The 18,022-nt window shown below is 33.3% G+C and overlaps 1 long non-coding RNA gene across 3 annotated transcripts in view; it reads right to left on the bottom strand.

The window, feature by feature from the left end:
* Window positions 1–18,022, bottom strand: part of LOC105881236 (uncharacterized) — a 289,089-nt gene that overhangs the window by 10,961 nt on the left and 260,106 nt on the right. For 2 of the 3 annotated variants that reach the window (XR_002223325.2, XR_012920076.1), the window contains exons 5-6: window positions 8,926–8,975; window positions 291–8,048 (exon numbers count right to left, since the gene is read on the bottom strand). This is a non-coding gene — a long non-coding RNA (uncharacterized LOC105881236). Of the gene's footprint in view, window positions 1–290; window positions 8,049–8,925; window positions 8,976–18,022 lie in introns of those variants that run through there. The other variant, XR_012920078.1, reaches the window with a different exon arrangement.

An 18,022-nucleotide genomic window follows, 5' to 3' on the forward strand; every position in this document is an offset into this window, starting at 1 on the left:
CCCTTGACAAACAGACTTCTGTCTCAGCAAATCCAATGAAACTGGAATCACTAACAACTTGTTGCTAAATTCAACTTACCTCTATAGCATTTGATATGGCTGACCACTTCCTCTTCTCTGGCCTCCACTGACAAGCACACCCTGCTGAGTTTCTTCTGCCTCTTTTTTTAAACTTTATATTTTGAAGTAATTCCAAATACATAAAAGTTTCAGGAATAGTATCAATATTTTCCTTTACCTAGACCACATTTGCATGCACATGCCCTCTCTTTCTTTCTCCTTTTCTAGACAGACAGATAGTTAGACAGATAGATATAGACATAGAAATGCTCATTTTGTCTGAATCTTTTGAGCTCAGGTTATGCACATCATTCCTTCTTATCCCATGAAACTTCAATATCTATTTTCTAAGAATAAGCATAGCTCTTACATATCTATGGTATTATTATCAAATTAATGAAATTTAGTGTTAATATTAAACTATTATATATAACATAATCCATTTAAAAAAATTTTTTATAGAATTTTTTCCAGGACAGGATTTCCTGGTATAGAATTGCACAATACATTTAATTGTATGTCTCTTTTTTTTTGTCTATTTAATATGGACTAGTTCCTCTGTCTTTCTTTGATTTTCATGTGGTTGATATTTTGAAGAATATGAGACAATTGTTTTATATAATGTCCTTCAATTTGAGTTCTCTGGCATTTCCTCAATATTGAATTCAACTTTTAAACATTATGGGCTTGAATGTTGCATAAAGACTGTCATATGCTTTTCAGGATATCAAATCTGGTGGACCATGATGTTCATTTGCCCCTTATTAGTGATATTAATTTGGATCACTTGGTTAAAGCTTTGTCCAATTTCTCCAAGGTGTATTTATTATTTCTCCCTTTGTAATTATTGTCAAGTTCCATTATTCATGGTAGTTATGTTCTATAAAGTTGCTGTGAATACTAAATGACCAAATACTGAAACATTGCTAAATCTGGGTCAGGTTCTGGTAAGCTTCTAATCACAACATTTTTGTCAGCCAATCAGTACATAACTTTGATTTATGTCTGTTTTTGTTTAAAGACACCTTATTTATTAATAATATAGTCAATTCATTAACATTAAACACACAGCCAACAGCATTGTAACTCATCCCTGCAGGAAGCTTATCTAAGACATGTACTATGTCTGTAAGGCACATCACACCTTCTCATACTTTGGAACACTAGAAAGAGAGTTCATCACTACACTTTGGGGCCACTTTAAACAGCAAAATAACCAACAAAAAGCACAAAAACTCAAAAACCTGACACTAAATATACTTTGCAGAAATGCTTTGTTATAGAAGAGCTGAAATAAGAAGATGGAGTGCTGCCTTGTTTCACCTCAGCTGAGAACATGTACATTAGGCAATTCAAATCTTTCACTGCTCCTGCATATTCATAAGTAACTTCAACATCCATGAATATTGTTTGGGGGGTTACAAATAAATTTTAGCAAGGAAGTGAATTTGCAAATATGGAATCTGTGAATAATGAGGATCAACTGTAATAAATAATGTGTGGGGCAATTCTTAATATTATGTAAATATTCTGAACCTCATTTAACCTCCCTCGTCACCCTAGGTATACCATCCATTTCTTTCCTTAATCAATTTTTACAATGCTAATTGCAAAATGGTGATTTTTAACTCCATCATCTTTCTATATTTATTATTCAGCACTTCCCTACAAGGAACAAATTTCCTTTCTCTTTTTGTCTATCTATTATTATTATTATCAATAGGGGATCATGAAATCTAATTTTATTTAATGAGTTATAATATATTACTATTGTTTGTGCTCATGGAAGTTTCTTCAAGTTGTCTCCTGGATCCTTGTGCCATTTCCACATCAATTTTTCAGTACTTCTTTCTGGCACCAGACGTACTTCAAGGTCATCTATCTTCCCTTGTCTTGAAGTCAGCCATTTTTCCAAGGGACTCTGGCAAGGAATGGTCAGTGCAGAATGCTTCCTCCTTTATTTGATGCCCTTTCTCAGTCTCTTAATAGGCTGGTCTTCGTCTGGTAGCCTTTACATGCAGGGGTCTTTAAGTTTCTGCTCGAGGCCTCTCTTCTTTTCACTAATAATTTTGTCTCTTCCATGGCTGTGTCTCCCATCCAGCTTCAAAGTTCGCTGCTGTATGTACACTTGTAACTAGTGCAGCTAGTTCCTGAAATGTCATGGGTAGTCAATGAAGGAACGCTTTTATGACAATGAGACACAGATTAAATCACCCTAGATTGTTCTTTTACTCTGTGTATTCTACTTTTGACAGCTATTATCTGGCCTTCGGGATATCTGACATATGTGATAATAATTCATCATAGTGTTTCTATTGTTGTACCTTTCTTATTTCTATAAGTATTTTTACTATAAATTTTTAATAGATTCTTCACCAAGATCAACAATAGGATTGCTAGATTTAATACTGGACACCAAGTGAAATGTGCATTTCAGGTAAACAATGAATAATGTTTTAGGAAAGTATGTCTCAAGTAAGTTTTAAAATTCCACTATTTATCTGTAACACAAATCTGACTGGTGTCCTATATTATTTGTTGCTAAAACTGGCAGCTTTACCAATACATTATAAATATTTCTCCTCAATGGAGTATAAACTATGAAGTGCTTATGGTACTCTCCAAATATCTAGAAATAAAAGTAAAATTGTTTTGAAAATGTATCAAATGGCATTACACAAAAGAATGAGAAAAGAAGACCTTCCATTCCTGACTAGTATACTTTGACATTTCATAAATATTCCTCTTACTTATAATTTAATTTAAATTTCAAAAGTTTTAAAAACTATGTGTAAATAAATGTAAACATTATTATAACTATGTGAATCATTTTCAATGGTGCGATTTGCAGAGGATGTCAGGTAATAGGGTTCAGGGTCTCCTTAGTCAGCACCATGCACAAAGTCAGCACTCTCAAAGGGAAGAACTTTGCTTCTAAAGTATATAAAAAGGTTTGGACAAAACAAAAAACTCTTCTAGGTAAATAGGAAAACAATGCTAAAAGGCAAGAAAGTGAAAAGTACACACAATGCACGCAATTTAGTTCCTTCATTACATAACCTCCAAACCTAGTATATGAATTTTTATAGTAAACATAAAGATGGTTGAGGTTAACATGTAACCACTGATGTGGATGAATAATGTGATATCACAATCAGTTTATTTGTTTTATTACCAAGTGGAGAAAAATAGCCAATTAATTCAAATATTATTTTAATGGCCTTTCCCAACCATACTTAGGAATTTCAATACAATCCTATCAAGCTCTTCCTTTTTACTGGTGTGTACTTTGAGTTTAGTTAAAAAGAAAAAAAAAATCTAGTTTTAAGGGTTTCAATTTCAGTGTCCAGTTTAAGTGGGAACTATTCTAGGTTTTTAGTTCACTAGGCATGAATATTTCCTGGTAAGTTGATGAAGTTTGGTAAGTTGATGAAGCTCTGCAAATTTGTAAGATTTGCACTGCTGTAATAGGTAGAGAATTTAGGGGTCTGAATGTTATAGAGAATTCAATTCCAGTGTTTATAACAAAGAAAAAGAAATAATAAAGAATAAATAAAAATAATAGAACAAATAAATAATAAAGAAAAAAACAAGGGATATTCTCTCAATACATGTAATTAAAAAGTTGTTATGGATAATAATTTTTAGGGGTGGAATTAGTTCCTATCTTTGCAAGAAGTTTAATTTAAAGTTCATTTAGTTTATACCTACTTCATTCATAACCAAGAACTGTATACTCCTATTGTGGACAAAAAGAATAATAAGACATGGTGATACCCCCAAGCAGCCTATGTCTATTGACAGGCAGTCATAGTCCTGCAAGGTAAACAAGGTAAAGGTTTTGTAAATAGCTCTACTCAATAAACTTTAAAGTTGTAAATGAATTTTGGTATTTAAAAAGATGTGCTTTAATTTCCTTTTCAAGATATTACTTAGTTCAGGACTGGCTTACAGCAAGTAGAAGGAAGTGGTAGGTAGAATTTGTTCCTTGGTTTTCTTTTTAAAAGACAAGTGAAGAGCTGAGCTTTTATATTCAGATGAGACATGCTTGACAATTCCAAAGAAGACTAATGAAGTCTCAATTTCATAAATCATTAAAATGTTTTCCAGTTTGAGGGATTGTGACACTTAGCTACAATGCAAAAGATCTGGTAATAAGAATCTTATACATTTAGTGCTTTTTTCAAGATTTGACTATTTAGCTCACACTTCCCATAATAAAGTTCTTGATGAGGTGTTGTTTTAAGAACAGAATCATAGACTAATTTATCAAAACTTTTTGCTGCATGGTGCATTCAAAACAGAAACACCTAAAAAACACCCAAATGTATATACTGAAAAAAAATACTTCAAGAAACTGGGATAGAAGTTAATTAATTTTATGAATTAAGCCAACTATAGGAATGTCTTATTGCCAAAATATTCACTCCACATGGGGGCTACAAGACGATTTTATCTTTTACCTGATTTCAGTAAAATGCAGAAGACATGCTATAGAATTAGAACTGGCTATCTGCTGTTATCAACGTACATATTGGATGTTTCCCACAAAGAGCCCGATGAGTCTTTTAGCTGACATCATTTTCATGTACAGAAAATCCTTGCCACCATCCAGTAAACAATAGCACTTGGTGTATCTTTTCTAAACTCATTCAAAACATAGGATTAATATCTACACATAAGTGTAAGTCAATTAATTGCAATTTTTAATTAATAAAATTTTGCCTTCTATTTTTATATTAATTCTCAATGCTGTAGCAATTTCAAATCTCAAACTCTGGGGAAAAATAACTGAGACTGTGATTCAAGTACCATTCTCAAGAAAATAAAGTTCATCATTTTGAGTTTAAAAAGAATTCCTAAAATATGCTTTAGCATTTCCAACTAAATATAGCCAAGAAGATAATGTCTCCCAGTAGGTAAGGAAGTGACAGGTGTGGTGTACAGATCTGGAAGTAAAGTTTGGCTGCTTTTTTCCTTAATCATGGGAGATGGCTTCTTTTCTACAGTGGAAATATACTCTATAAAAGTCAGCCAGAATCTTAGAAACATTCATTTGTAAGCACATGCTTTTGACAGTTGGTTTGTTGAGTAAATTAAGGGAATAACAATTTAGTTTCTCAATGTGCAAACATAATTTTCAGTTGAAGAGCTTTCTCAAACTTAGTTTCAGAATGTGAACAGTGACAGAAGACATGTCCAAAGTTTTCCTTTTTTTGGCATTCTCATTATTAGGGAGGTTGTATTGTAGGCATGTGGTTCATATTCAATCTGACAAGTCATGTAGTGATTAAAAACTGGAATGCTTTGACAGCAGGGTGAGCATGAGGATCAGTTGCCAGTGTAACTCCTCATGATTGGGAGAACCTGGCAAATGACTAGGATCTGGTCAGGGGGAGTCTTCAGCATCAATGCACAAGGCGGAGAGCACTGACGAGTCCCACCAAGACAGCACCTGGGGATGGCAGATGCACTGACCAGTTTTACTTCTTGCCAGTATTTCCCTCGTGCCATTTTCCAGTAACAGTAAAACGGAAACTGAGTTTTTGAAGCCTCCGGATGCAGATTTTAGGATTATTTCTGGAATTCAAATAGGGACCGAAATACAATTGAATGTGTGTGTGTGTGTGTGTGTGTGTGTGTGTGTGTGTGTGTGTGTGTGTGTGCATGTGCATATATGCAGATAGATAATACTGTCCTACAAAAAGATATTACATTGCTAAAGCTATTATATCTCTGTGTAAAATTTAAGAGTGGAAAGTTGAGTTCTAATTCTTATTCATGTTTATTCAAAATCAATCATCCAGATTATTCTTTTATCCACTTCTAGTTCTCTCCACTTCTACTCTAAATTGAAATTTACTTTTGCTTCCATCTAACATACATCTTTGTTAATGACATATGGTATTTTGCTGGTGTTGATTGATTTTCATGGCCATGAGAAAGCATCTTGCTGAAAACTTCAGGTTTAAAATTAATGCTTATTATAAGGATAAGGAACTGTTTCATGAGTTTTTTGTGTGCATATATATGTGAATAAATTGGTTTCTAATTAACACTGAAAATTCTTTCAGGAGCCCTACTATTTCCTGAGAGCAATTGAATCCATGAAGTATAAAGCAAAGAAACCAAAGAGAAAAGTTCAGAGAAGGAAACATATAAACTTTTGAAGGAAAAAATGTAAATATTATTTGCAATATTAGAATCCATATAATACATAAAACAAATTTTATAGACTTGATTTTTAGCAGTATTGTCTGTCAGGAACACTGTTAAAGTTATAATCTACAACTTATTAATATTTTAGACTTCGTATAAATTATTTTCAGGTTACATTTCATTGAAACAACATTACAAATAAATATTGCATAGACTAAATTGGCAATTTGACAAATGTAACTTATTATTTTGTTCTATAAATTTTCTGAATAAGGTAAACTTGTACCTTGGAAATTACCACTGGTAACTCATTGTGTGTTTTAGGTATTATTATGAGCTCATATATATATTTTTTAAGGTAAGAATTCAGTGGATTCCAGTATATTTACAGAGTTCAGCTATTGCCATAATCTAACTCTATTATAGAACATTTTCATAATCTCAGAAAGAAAACTTTACCCATTAGAAATCATTTCCCATTCTCCCTACTTCCACTTTCAGCCTAGGCAATGACTAGTCTACTTTCTGTCCCTGTAGTTTGCTTATTATGGACATTTCATATAAATGGGATTATACAATAGATAATGTTTTGTGACTTATTCTTTTATTTAGCATAATATTTCTGAGGTTTACCAATGTCATAGCATCTATTAATACTTCATTCCTTTTTATTGATAAATTATGTTCTATTAGTTTGTTTATCCATTTACCTATTAATAATAATTTTGATTGTTTTGTGTTTTAGCTATTATGAATAATGCTACTATGAAGCTCCATGTACAAGTTGCTGTGTGGGCATGTATTTTTATTATCTTGGGTATATAATTAGTTGTGACATTCCTAGGTCATATGGCAACTCTATGTTAATATTTTCAGAAACTACTAAACACTTTTTTCCAAAGTGGCTACCAGTTTTACATTCCCACCAGCAATGAATTAGGTTTCCAATCCCTCCACATCCATGCTAACACTTGTTATTGTCTGCCTTTTTTATTATAACCACTCTTCTGGGGCAGAAGTGATATCTCATTATCATTTTAATTTACCTTTCCCAAATGACTAATGATGTTCAATGTCTTTATCTGTGCCTATTACTAATTCACAAACCTTCTTTAGAGAATGTCAATTCAAAGCTTTTGCCCGTTTTCATAATTGAGTTGTCTTTTTATTATTTTGTGAGGGTTCATTATATATTTTGGATACATATGCCTTATGAGTTGTATGATTTTCAAGTATTTTCTCACAATCTGTGGATTTCCTTTTCACACTCTTGATGATGTCATTTGAAGCACAAAAGTTTTTAACTCTGATGAACTCCGATTTATTGATCTCCTTTTTATTGCTTATGTTTTTGGTATTGGATTTAAGATTGTATTGCCTAACCCCAAATCCTGCATTCACTCCTATATTTTTGTCTAACAGTGTTATAGTTTTAGCTCTTACATGTAGCTATATGATCTACTTGAAGTTGCTTTTTGTATATAGTGTGAGATAAGGATTTGAATTCATTCCTTTGTATATGGTTATCCAATTGTCCCAACATCATTTGTTGAAAGAATATTCTTTTCCTAGTGAATTGTCATGGTCCTTGTGTCAAAAATCAACTGACCATAAATGTTAATGTTTATTTCTGGACTCACAATCTATTTCACTGATCCATAAGTTTATCATTTTGCGAGTGCCATGCTGTATTTATTAACATAATTTTGTAATAAGGTTTAAAATTGGAAAGTATGAATCCATGAACTCTGGTCTTCTTTTTCAAGATTGTTTTGGCTGTTGTAAGTCTCTTGCATTCCATGTTAAATTTGGGATTGGCTTGCCAATTTCTGAAAAAAAAAAAATCAGCTGACATTGGAGAATTGTCAATGAAGTGGAGAATATAGAGATATTTCCATATTTGCTGTATTTCTATAAATTTCAGCCATGATTTCTTTTAATGTCCAAACTATCCCATTTTATACCAGAAGGAGTACTTTGAAATTGGCTCCTTATCCTTTTGACATATGTTTGCTTAATAATCTTTGAGGACTTCCCTTTCTTTCTGGTATAACAAATGTTCAGTTTTTATTTAGACATTCCCTGGCTCAGCTCCAGAATCAGCCATTCTCCAAGGAAACCTGGACCCTGGCTCCTTTCAGTGGCAAATGATATTCAGACCACAACCTGGGTGCTAGGGATGCTCATTGCTGTAGCATTTTCATGATTTGTTTTTCAGTGACAAAGGTAGAGAAAAAAATATGTGTGTATATATATGTATATATATATACACACACAGATACACAATAAAAATAAATTTGTATTAATAGTGATATTTTGAATTTAAAGTTATTATAGAGATTTACTTAGCTTCTCTAATTTTATAAGTTTATCTTTTTAATATCAAAAATGTATAGTTTCCAATGATATTAACATAATTTATTCCAAATGCACCTATAAGTTCAAAATTAAAATATGAATATTACTAGTAAAATTAAGAATATTAAGTAAAGTCTGAGTTTTATTTTAATCCTTTGAGTATGATAAACCAAGTATATCCAAAGTACTGTGTTTCAAAGTCTGTTTTCTTCGTGGTTATTTCACCAGCTGATATAAAGTTAGGTTCACTTGGTTCAGTTGTTTTTTAATATTAGGGAATTTTTACATGTAAATTTGGTTTTCAATCATGTTAAACAGTTACACAATTCTATAATAATATATACTCACAGAAGGTTTTCTTCCATCCCTGTCCCATTCATTCTGGCTTTTTCCTTCCCCTAAAAGTAATCATATTATTAATTAAAATGTTATTTTTCCATATTTATTTTTTAAATATAAGCAAGTAATCCATATAAATATTCATATTTCCACCATTTTCTCAGATAAAAATCAGAATATTTGCTTTTTTCACTTAACAACAGAACCTAGATAAAACTCTATGTCAGTAGGCAGGTATCTTCCTTATTCTCTTTGCAGTTGCAAAGTTCTCAAATGCATGGATCTACCAAGCAGTCTCCTACTGATTGATATCTGGGTTGATTATGTTCTTTGGTCCGATAAATAATTGTGAAGTCTTCATTTTGCATTATTGCCAGTTTACCTTTGAAATACATTCTTAGAGATGGTATTGCTGTATATAGCAGGCACAATCTGTGCCCTCTCTCCCTTCCTCTCTCAGTTTCTGTGAGTCTGCCTGCCACTGTCACTGGAGGACTGCCCTCAGGCTACTGGAGCAGTTTTGTCTTGCATGCTCAGATTGCTAGAAGTACCTAGGAACACATATCTTTCCGGGGTGAGTTTAGCAAACTGATATCAAAGCCTAGCACCTATGCCACAGGCACCCCTGTGAAATCAGGCAGGAGCTTCTCTCTGAAGATTTTGCCTGAAACTGAACCCTTGCAAGGTGTCTTCATCTTCTTTGGCTTACTCACTTGGCTCTGTCTCTTAGGAGCACTTCCTTAATTACACATTTGTATACGAATCTTCATTGGAGGGTCAGCTTTTGGAGGACTAGACCCAAGATTCTGATTATATGTAATTTTGTGAGATAAGATCAAATTCCCCTCTATAAAGGATTCTATCCTTTTGCATTCCCACCAGCCACACACAAGAGTGCCATTTTTTTCAGAGCCTCACCGACAGAATGTAATTTGAAATTTTCAAAACAGCTATACCAGTTCACATAATTAGAACTTGTAGTCTTAAAAAATATTAGAGTTATTTATACCTTCTATTAGATGCCAGCTTATCATAGTAAAATATAATAGGGAAGCCCAAGGACCAAAGGCATTGTCAATAACCAGACAACATTTTTCTTCTAGTTGGTCTCTCTCAACAAACTGAATAATTAATACCAAAAGAGAAACAGATGTCAGTTAACCCACAAGCACTTATTGAACAACTAGAAAGGATCTAAACTTAAATAGTAACCATCAATAAATTACAATGGGAAGAGTACAGTTTTTAGATTAGGAGGAAGATGTTAAAACAAATAAAAAATACTTGAGGTTTTCATCATATATATATATATATATCTTGAACAAATAGAAAATCTAGATTTGTAAATAAGAGATTGTTCAATAATTTTTATTTCAGAACAATTTGCAAATGAGACATAAGATCATCAGCTCTTATTAAACACACTGAAAGAGTTAGAAAGCAAAGATCACTAAGTTTGTAACCACAGATCAAGAGATCAAGCAGCAACAGATAAAACTAATGAGACAAATATGTACATACTTGCTCCATTCTACAGCATTATGATTATATGCCAATAAGACATCAGCAGAGTCACATAATCAATGCTTTATAAGAAAATCCATATTATGCCCTTAGAAATAAAAGGGGAAACTAAATACTAAGAAAATGCAATATAATAACATGACAAGTTAGTCACATTCTTAAGAACTGCAAATATTTTGTATTCAAATTACAATTTAGCACAAATTTTAATTCTTTTTTTATTCGAGAAATATTTACTGAGCATTACCATGTACCAGACATTAACTTAGATGCTTGGAATATTATCAGCACATAAAATGGAGATTCTAAGGAAACAGATATTAAACAACCCATGTAGTAAACAAATAAACTATGTAGTTCATTATAAATTGATAAGTGCTAAGAAAAAAACCAATAAAGTAAGGCAAGGGGGATTTGAATTGTGGAGTGAAAATTTTCGATTTTAGATTGGGTTGTCATGGCAGATCTCACTGAGGATGAGACATTTGAGTACCCTTGAAGGAAGTGTAAGTGTTAGCCACATGGCTATCCGATGAGGGGCCTCCCAGGCAGAAGGAACGGCTGGTGCCCAGGCCTCAACTCAGCAACATGGGTAGTGTGCTTGAGGAATAGCTAGGAGGCCAATGTGATTGTAACAGAATGGGAGAGAAATGAGAAGGAGCTGAGAAGAGCTAGAAATAAGAGGCAGCAGGTTCTTTGAGGACTTTTATGCCATTGTAAGTATTGATACTTAGCTATTTGTGATGAATGAAATAGAAACATTAAAAGATTTTGAACTGAGGGATGATAGGCTCTGACTTAAATTTTAACAGGAACACTCTGAAATGTTAATATATTAACATTGGGTGGAGTGAGAGGCAAAGATAGAGGCAAGGATAACAGTTAAGGGCCTATTACAGTATAGTAGTCCCTCCTATCTGTAGGGGATGATTTATGTCCCAAGTAGGACAGAATGGGATGGTGCAAGATTTTATCATGCTATTCGAAATGGCGTGTAGTTTAAAACTTATGAATTGTTTACTTCTGGAAGTTTTCATTTAATATTTTTGAACAAAAGTTGGCTGTGGGTAACTGAAACTGTGAAAAGCAAAACCTGGAATAAGGAGAGGACTGCTGCATCCAAAGGAAAGATGGTGGTAGCTGGGACCAGAGAGGAGCTATGAGTTGAAAGCTTTGATTCTGAATGAAGTTTAAGATAGAGACAATAGTAACTCCTACCAAATTTTGTGTGACGTGAGAGGGAAGAAGAGGAGTTAAAGATAACCTCAAAAGTTTTTGGTTTGATCAACTAAAAGAATGCAGTTGCCACAACTGCATGCAATGGAAAACACTGCCAGTAGAGCAGTTTTGAGGACAGAGATAAGTCTTAATTGGGTTGGCATGAAGTCTAAACTCAATGTTCGCATTACAAAAAATGCATAGCCTCTGAGATTAAAGTTCAAATTATAATTCCATTTAAATCAGGGACTATATCTAACAGCTTTCAAAATCCCACAAAATATGTACTGCTGGACATTAACAAAGAAGATGTAAAATGAATATTTGCTGAAGGATTTAAAATATACTCAGTTCTTCAACCTTTCTCTCCAAAGTGTGTGTAAAATATATGAATATAGTCTCTCTCAAACTCATTGTTCAATACTATGTTTATTCTCTAAGTGTTTAAAGTGATGAAAAATATTTTAAAATCTGGTAAAATAGCCAAACTTATAATCTTTATAAGATATTATCTTTTAACATGGATTTTAAAAAAATACTATAGGATGTATATATAAGTCAACATTTTCATCAATAGTTTTTCTTTTAATATAGACAGATATAATTCATTTAAGAATGTATTTTTATGAATGTACTTCAGCAAAAATAAAATAGATTTAAAATGTATCTTTAGGTTTTATAGCCATCCATTTTACACAGAATTTCCATATTGTTTCCTTTCTGAATCAAAATTCACATGCCTATTCCGTAACTACCAATATATGTAAAATAACAGAGTCATTATACTTAGAATATCTTATTTCCATATCTCATAACAAAATCTTATATTCATACAGTACTTCTTGAATTTCTGCCTCATATTATTCTATAACACCATGGAGGAAATTTGCATACAAATTCCAATTATTTAAAAGTGAAGCTTGTGCAGAAATGATAAGGGACATCTTTTCATTTTAATAGATGACAATTAAATTTATGATGAATATAGATTCTAAAATAATGTGTGCTGTGTAATTGCACAATTTGTACCTATATTGTGGTGTAAAGAGTTAATGTTCAGACATTTATACATTTGCAGCTTTCCGTATAACACCTAAAGCTAAACATTTCTTGAAAAAGAAATAATGGATTTAGTCTATAGAAAGTTTACTGCAATATTGGCCAATAAAGAAAGCATTAAATTGAACTTTGGATATATGTTAGTCATAACATAATCTCTTGATATATTAGTGGGTCAATAGTTCAGCCAAGAAAGGGACTCTAACTTGAGCAGACACTAATTAAAAGAATCAATTCTTATCCTACTACATATGTCCAATCATATTAACACATTTCTAGATTTCTTACTCAGTGGACTAGTCAAGATTAAAGGATTTGCTAATATGAAGGAACAGAGTATGCTTCCAAACTGACTGAGCAGATTTGTGAACAAATTAGTTCATTTAAAATTGACAGTGAAAGATTGATTTTGCACAGAATGAGTTACCTAAGGTATTCATCATTTCCTCTGCTTCTGCACACAAGACAGAGATCCGTTTCCTTCACTTTCTGATTGTAATAGGGCTGCTTACTGAGCACCTTTATTTTATAGTCCTGATTGCAGCCTGTCATTGCTTTTAATTCAGACATATTTTAGCCTCTTAGGCAGACCTTCAGAAATAACTTCCTTAAAAGCCTCAGAAAAATGACTCATTACACATTGTTCAATTCAACCATGATATAGATTATAATACAGGAAAAAGTTCTAATTGCACAGAAGATCCAATTACTCATAAGGCTATGTGACTCATTATTCAAAAGCTGGTACAAGCAGGAAATCCAGATGCAGAAACACATGTCCAAAGTTGAAGGTCAATACTCAACAACAAAACCTAAGGTATCTCACATTTAGTATACATTAGTATATATTGGTACATATTCAGTAAATACTTTATATAAAGGGTTATGAACTATATACAAAAAAAATGGAACAAGATGTGCCAAATGGCTGAGGAATTAATTTTTTAAATATAAGAAAATAAAATCAAAACTTTGTGGAAGAGGAAAAAAATTAGAACACCACCACCACAACAAACACAATTTAGAAAATAATAAAAACTAAATTAAAGGAAAATATATGCACTCATGCCATTTTACTTACAAAGACCTAGACTTCTGATATCAGAAACATAAATTATGGTAAGGTGACATTATATTTAGGGGGTAGAATTTTCAAGATTTATTAATGAATTAAATTTGAGATGGTGGGAGAGAGGAGGAAAGCTCTACATTAAATATTGCAAGGGAAGAGTTGGGAAATTTGGCCCATCTCAGTGTCCATTCATTCAAACATGGTGGATAAATTAGAGAAGAAATTATTTCACTTTTGAATATCTAGAAGATCAATAGGACATCAAACAGAGACATCTACAAGTGATTTGGATAGATATATCTGTGTTCATAAGTTATATGTATTGCAATATTACCTCTATTTTGCATATAAAATGAAAGGTCAGACAGAAGATACAATTTTCCGCAAGGTCTTATACTTAAAAAAAATACTGGATTAGATTATCTGACTTTAGATCAAATGTTCATTTGAACATAATAAGAGGGATGTGAGAGAGAGAGAGAGAGAGAGAGAGAATTTGTGTTTTTGAAACAACCCAGATTTCATCTAAAGAAATCTGATGGCTTTCCTGAGGTTTCTGTGAAATCTTGGGGTACCTCATATTCCCTTTGGGCTCTAAGTTGTCATTTCCACTGAATTTTCAGTTTTGCTGCATTTTAACACCCATGCCCTCCTTGATTCACTCCCTTTCTGGCTAAACAAGGAATTCAGCTGCCATTACCAAGTCAATAAACCTGTCTGTATCTGCATGCATATATTTTGTCTTTTTTTTTCTGTCATAATAGATAAAATCATTGTTCTAAGACCAAATCCACCACCTGTATACTAAAGCCTCCCCCCCAGAATCAAGGACCTCACTTTTATAGTTGTCTCCTCCCTTTCCCAAATCATTTGCCTTTCCTCACGATCAGATTATTTATTCATTAGCATAAAATCAATATGTATTTATGTATTTTATTTCAGAATATTATGGGGGTACAAATGTTTTGATGACATGATTTGCTTTTGTGCCATTTGGGTCAAAGTTATAAGTGTGTCATCACCAAGGTAGCATGCATTGTACCTGTTGGGTGTAAATTTACCCTTTCTCTCCTCCCCCTCCCACCTTCTGTTGAGTTTTAATTCCATATGTGCACATGGGTGTTGATCTTTTAGTTCAATTTACTAGTGAGTACATGTGGTGTTTTTTTTTCCATTCTTGTGAGACTTCAAAAAAATGTGCCAACCCAGATGGTTTCACACCAAAATTTTACCAGTCTTTCAAAGAAGAGGTGGTTCCTATACTGCAGAAATTATTCCATCACATTGAGAAGGAAGGAATCCTTCCCAACTTGTTCTATGAAGCAAATATCACCTTGATACCAAAGCCAGGGAAGAACACAACAAAAAAAGAAAATTACAGATAAATTTCCCTGATGAATATAGATGCAAACATTCTCAATAAAATCCCAACAAACTGAATTCGGCTACAGATCAAAAAAATAATCCACCATGACCAAGTAGGCTTCATACAAGAGATGCAAGCATAGTTCAACATATGCTAATCTATAAGTGTAACTCACCACATAAATAGAAGCGAAACAAAGACCATATGATCCTCTCAATGGATACAGAAAAAGCATTTAACAAAATCCAGCACCCTTTTATGATAAGAACACTTAACAAAATAGGCATAGACAGGGAATAGGTCAAAATTATAAAAGCCATATATGACAAACAAACAGCCAACATCATACTAAACAGGGAAAAATTGAAAGCATTCCCACTTAGAGCTGGAACCACACAAGATTGTCAACTATCACCACTTCTATTCAACATAGTGCTGGAAGTCCTAGCTAGAGTAATCAGACAAGAAAGGAAATCAAGGATATCCAGATGGGGAAAGAAAAGGTCAAACTATAGCTTTTTGCTGAAAACATGATCTTATATGTAGAAAACCCAAAGATTCTGCCAAAAGACCCCTGGAATTGATAAACAAATTTAGCAAACTTTCAGGTTACAAAATCAATGTAAACAAATCAGTAGCATTCCTATATACCAACAACAGTCAAGCTGAAGAATAAAATCAAAGACTCAATATCTTTCACAATAGCAACAAAGAAAATAAAATATCTAACAATATCTTTAAGGAGATAAAATATCTTTACAGGGAGAACTATGAAACACTTAGGAAGGAAATTGCAGAAGATATAAACAGATGGAAAAACATATCATGCTCATGGATCGACAGAATCAATATTGTTAAATATTGATTTATTGACAATATTTAAATACTTTGGGTAGTATATTTAATAATATACTTATATATTTAACAATATAACAATACATATATTGTATATTTAACAATATGCTACCCAAAATGATCTAAAGATTCAATGCAATTCACATTAAAATGACAATGTCATTTTTCACAGATCTAGAAAAAATAGTTCTATGCTTCTTATGGAACCAGAAAAGACCCTGAATAGCCAAAGCAAATTTAAGCAATAAGAATAAATCAGAAGGCAACGCTTTACCAGACTTCAAGTTATACTACAAGGCTATAGCAACCTTAACAGCATGTTACTGGTACAAGAACAGAGACATAGCCAATGGATCAGAACAGAGAAACCAGACATAAAACAATCCTTATATTGCCATCTCATTTTGACAAAGTAGACAGAAATATACACTGGAGAAAAGAATCCCTATTCAATAAATGGTCCTGGGAAAATTGGATAGCCACATGTAGAAGGCTAAAAAAATCAATATTTAATCATAATGATTCCTTTATGAATTTCTATAAAAATAATTCCTAAAAATTTCCATTCAAAAAACACCCCCAAATACACAACTCCCTTTAACTTGACAATTGTTGCTTAAACTCACTTCATTTAAATTTTTGCTTCCCGCTGCACACAAACTGCTCTTGTCAAGGTATTTAATGACCTCTACATCCTAAATTCAATAGTCAATATTCAGTTGTCAACTTATTTGACCTATTTGCATAGTGGATAACTTACTCTTTTTGAATCTCTTTCTTTCTTGGATTCTTAGACATCACTCTCTATAGGTTCTCCTCCTCCCTATTTAGCTGCTCCTTCTCAGTTTCATTTGCTGATTTCGACTCCTTTCCCCACCTCCTAAATGTTACAGAGTGCTCTAGAGCTCCATTCTTAGAACTCTTCTATGACTACCCACAGTCTCTTTGAGATCTCATGCCTCATGACTTTAAATCCCATCTATATGCTAATATTTTCCAAATGTATCTCAGGATCCGACACCTCTTTCTCAAACTCCAGACTTCTTCCCTGCCAAATACCTGCTCTCATCTCCATTTGCTTGTCTAATAGACATCTCAAATGCAATATGTCCAAAAGCGAGCTCTTCATTTCCAAGTTTCCGAAACTGCTTTCTCACTGACTTTCAATCTCCTAAATGGCACCTTCATTTTTCCAAACTGCAAGCCTCCCCACTCTTGCAATATTAAGCCATCAGCAAATTCTATTGACTCAAAAAAGAAAAAGCTAAATTTCTCCAACTTCCTACCCTGTCCAAGCCACATTATCATTCATGGATTAGGCAGCCTCTGAACTGGTCTTACTACTTACATTCTTGCCCCCACAAACATTCTCCACCTTGCAGCCATAATTACTTTGTAAAACACAAATTAGATCATGATCCTCATTGCTCAAAATTTTCAGTGGCTTCTGGTGTCACTCAGAGTAAAATCTAAAGTCCTTACCATGAACTATAAGACTTAAGTGGGTGGCTCACGCCTGTAATCCTAGCTCTCTGGGAGGCCGAGGCGGGCGGATTGCTCGAGGTCAGGAGTTCAAAACCAGCCTGAGCAAGAACGAGACCCCGTCTCTACTATAAATAGAAAGAAATTAATTGGCCAACTAATATATATACAAAAAATTAGCCGGGCATGGTGGCAAATGCCTGTAGTCCCAGCTACTTGGGAGGCTGAGGCAGGAGGATTGCTTGAGCCAGGAGTTTGAGGTTGCTGTGAGCTAGGCTGATGCCACGGCACTCACTCTAGCCTGGGCAACAAAGCGAGACTCTGTCTCAAAAAAAAAAAAAAAAAAAAGACTTAAGTGATTTGGTCCCTATAAATCTATTGTCTTCAACAATTAACACTATCCTTCTTGTTTATCCTATTCCTCTTACACTGGATTCCTTGCTGTAATTTAAACTTCTAAGCACAATCCATTTGAGGGCCTTTGCTCTTGCTATTCCCTTAATAGAAATGATTTTTGTCCATAAAACCTC

This window comes from Microcebus murinus, chromosome 1, assembly GCF_040939455.1.
Source record: "Microcebus murinus isolate Inina chromosome 1, M.murinus_Inina_mat1.0, whole genome shotgun sequence".
Classification (NCBI taxonomy): Eukaryota; Metazoa; Chordata; class Mammalia; order Primates; family Cheirogaleidae; genus Microcebus; species Microcebus murinus.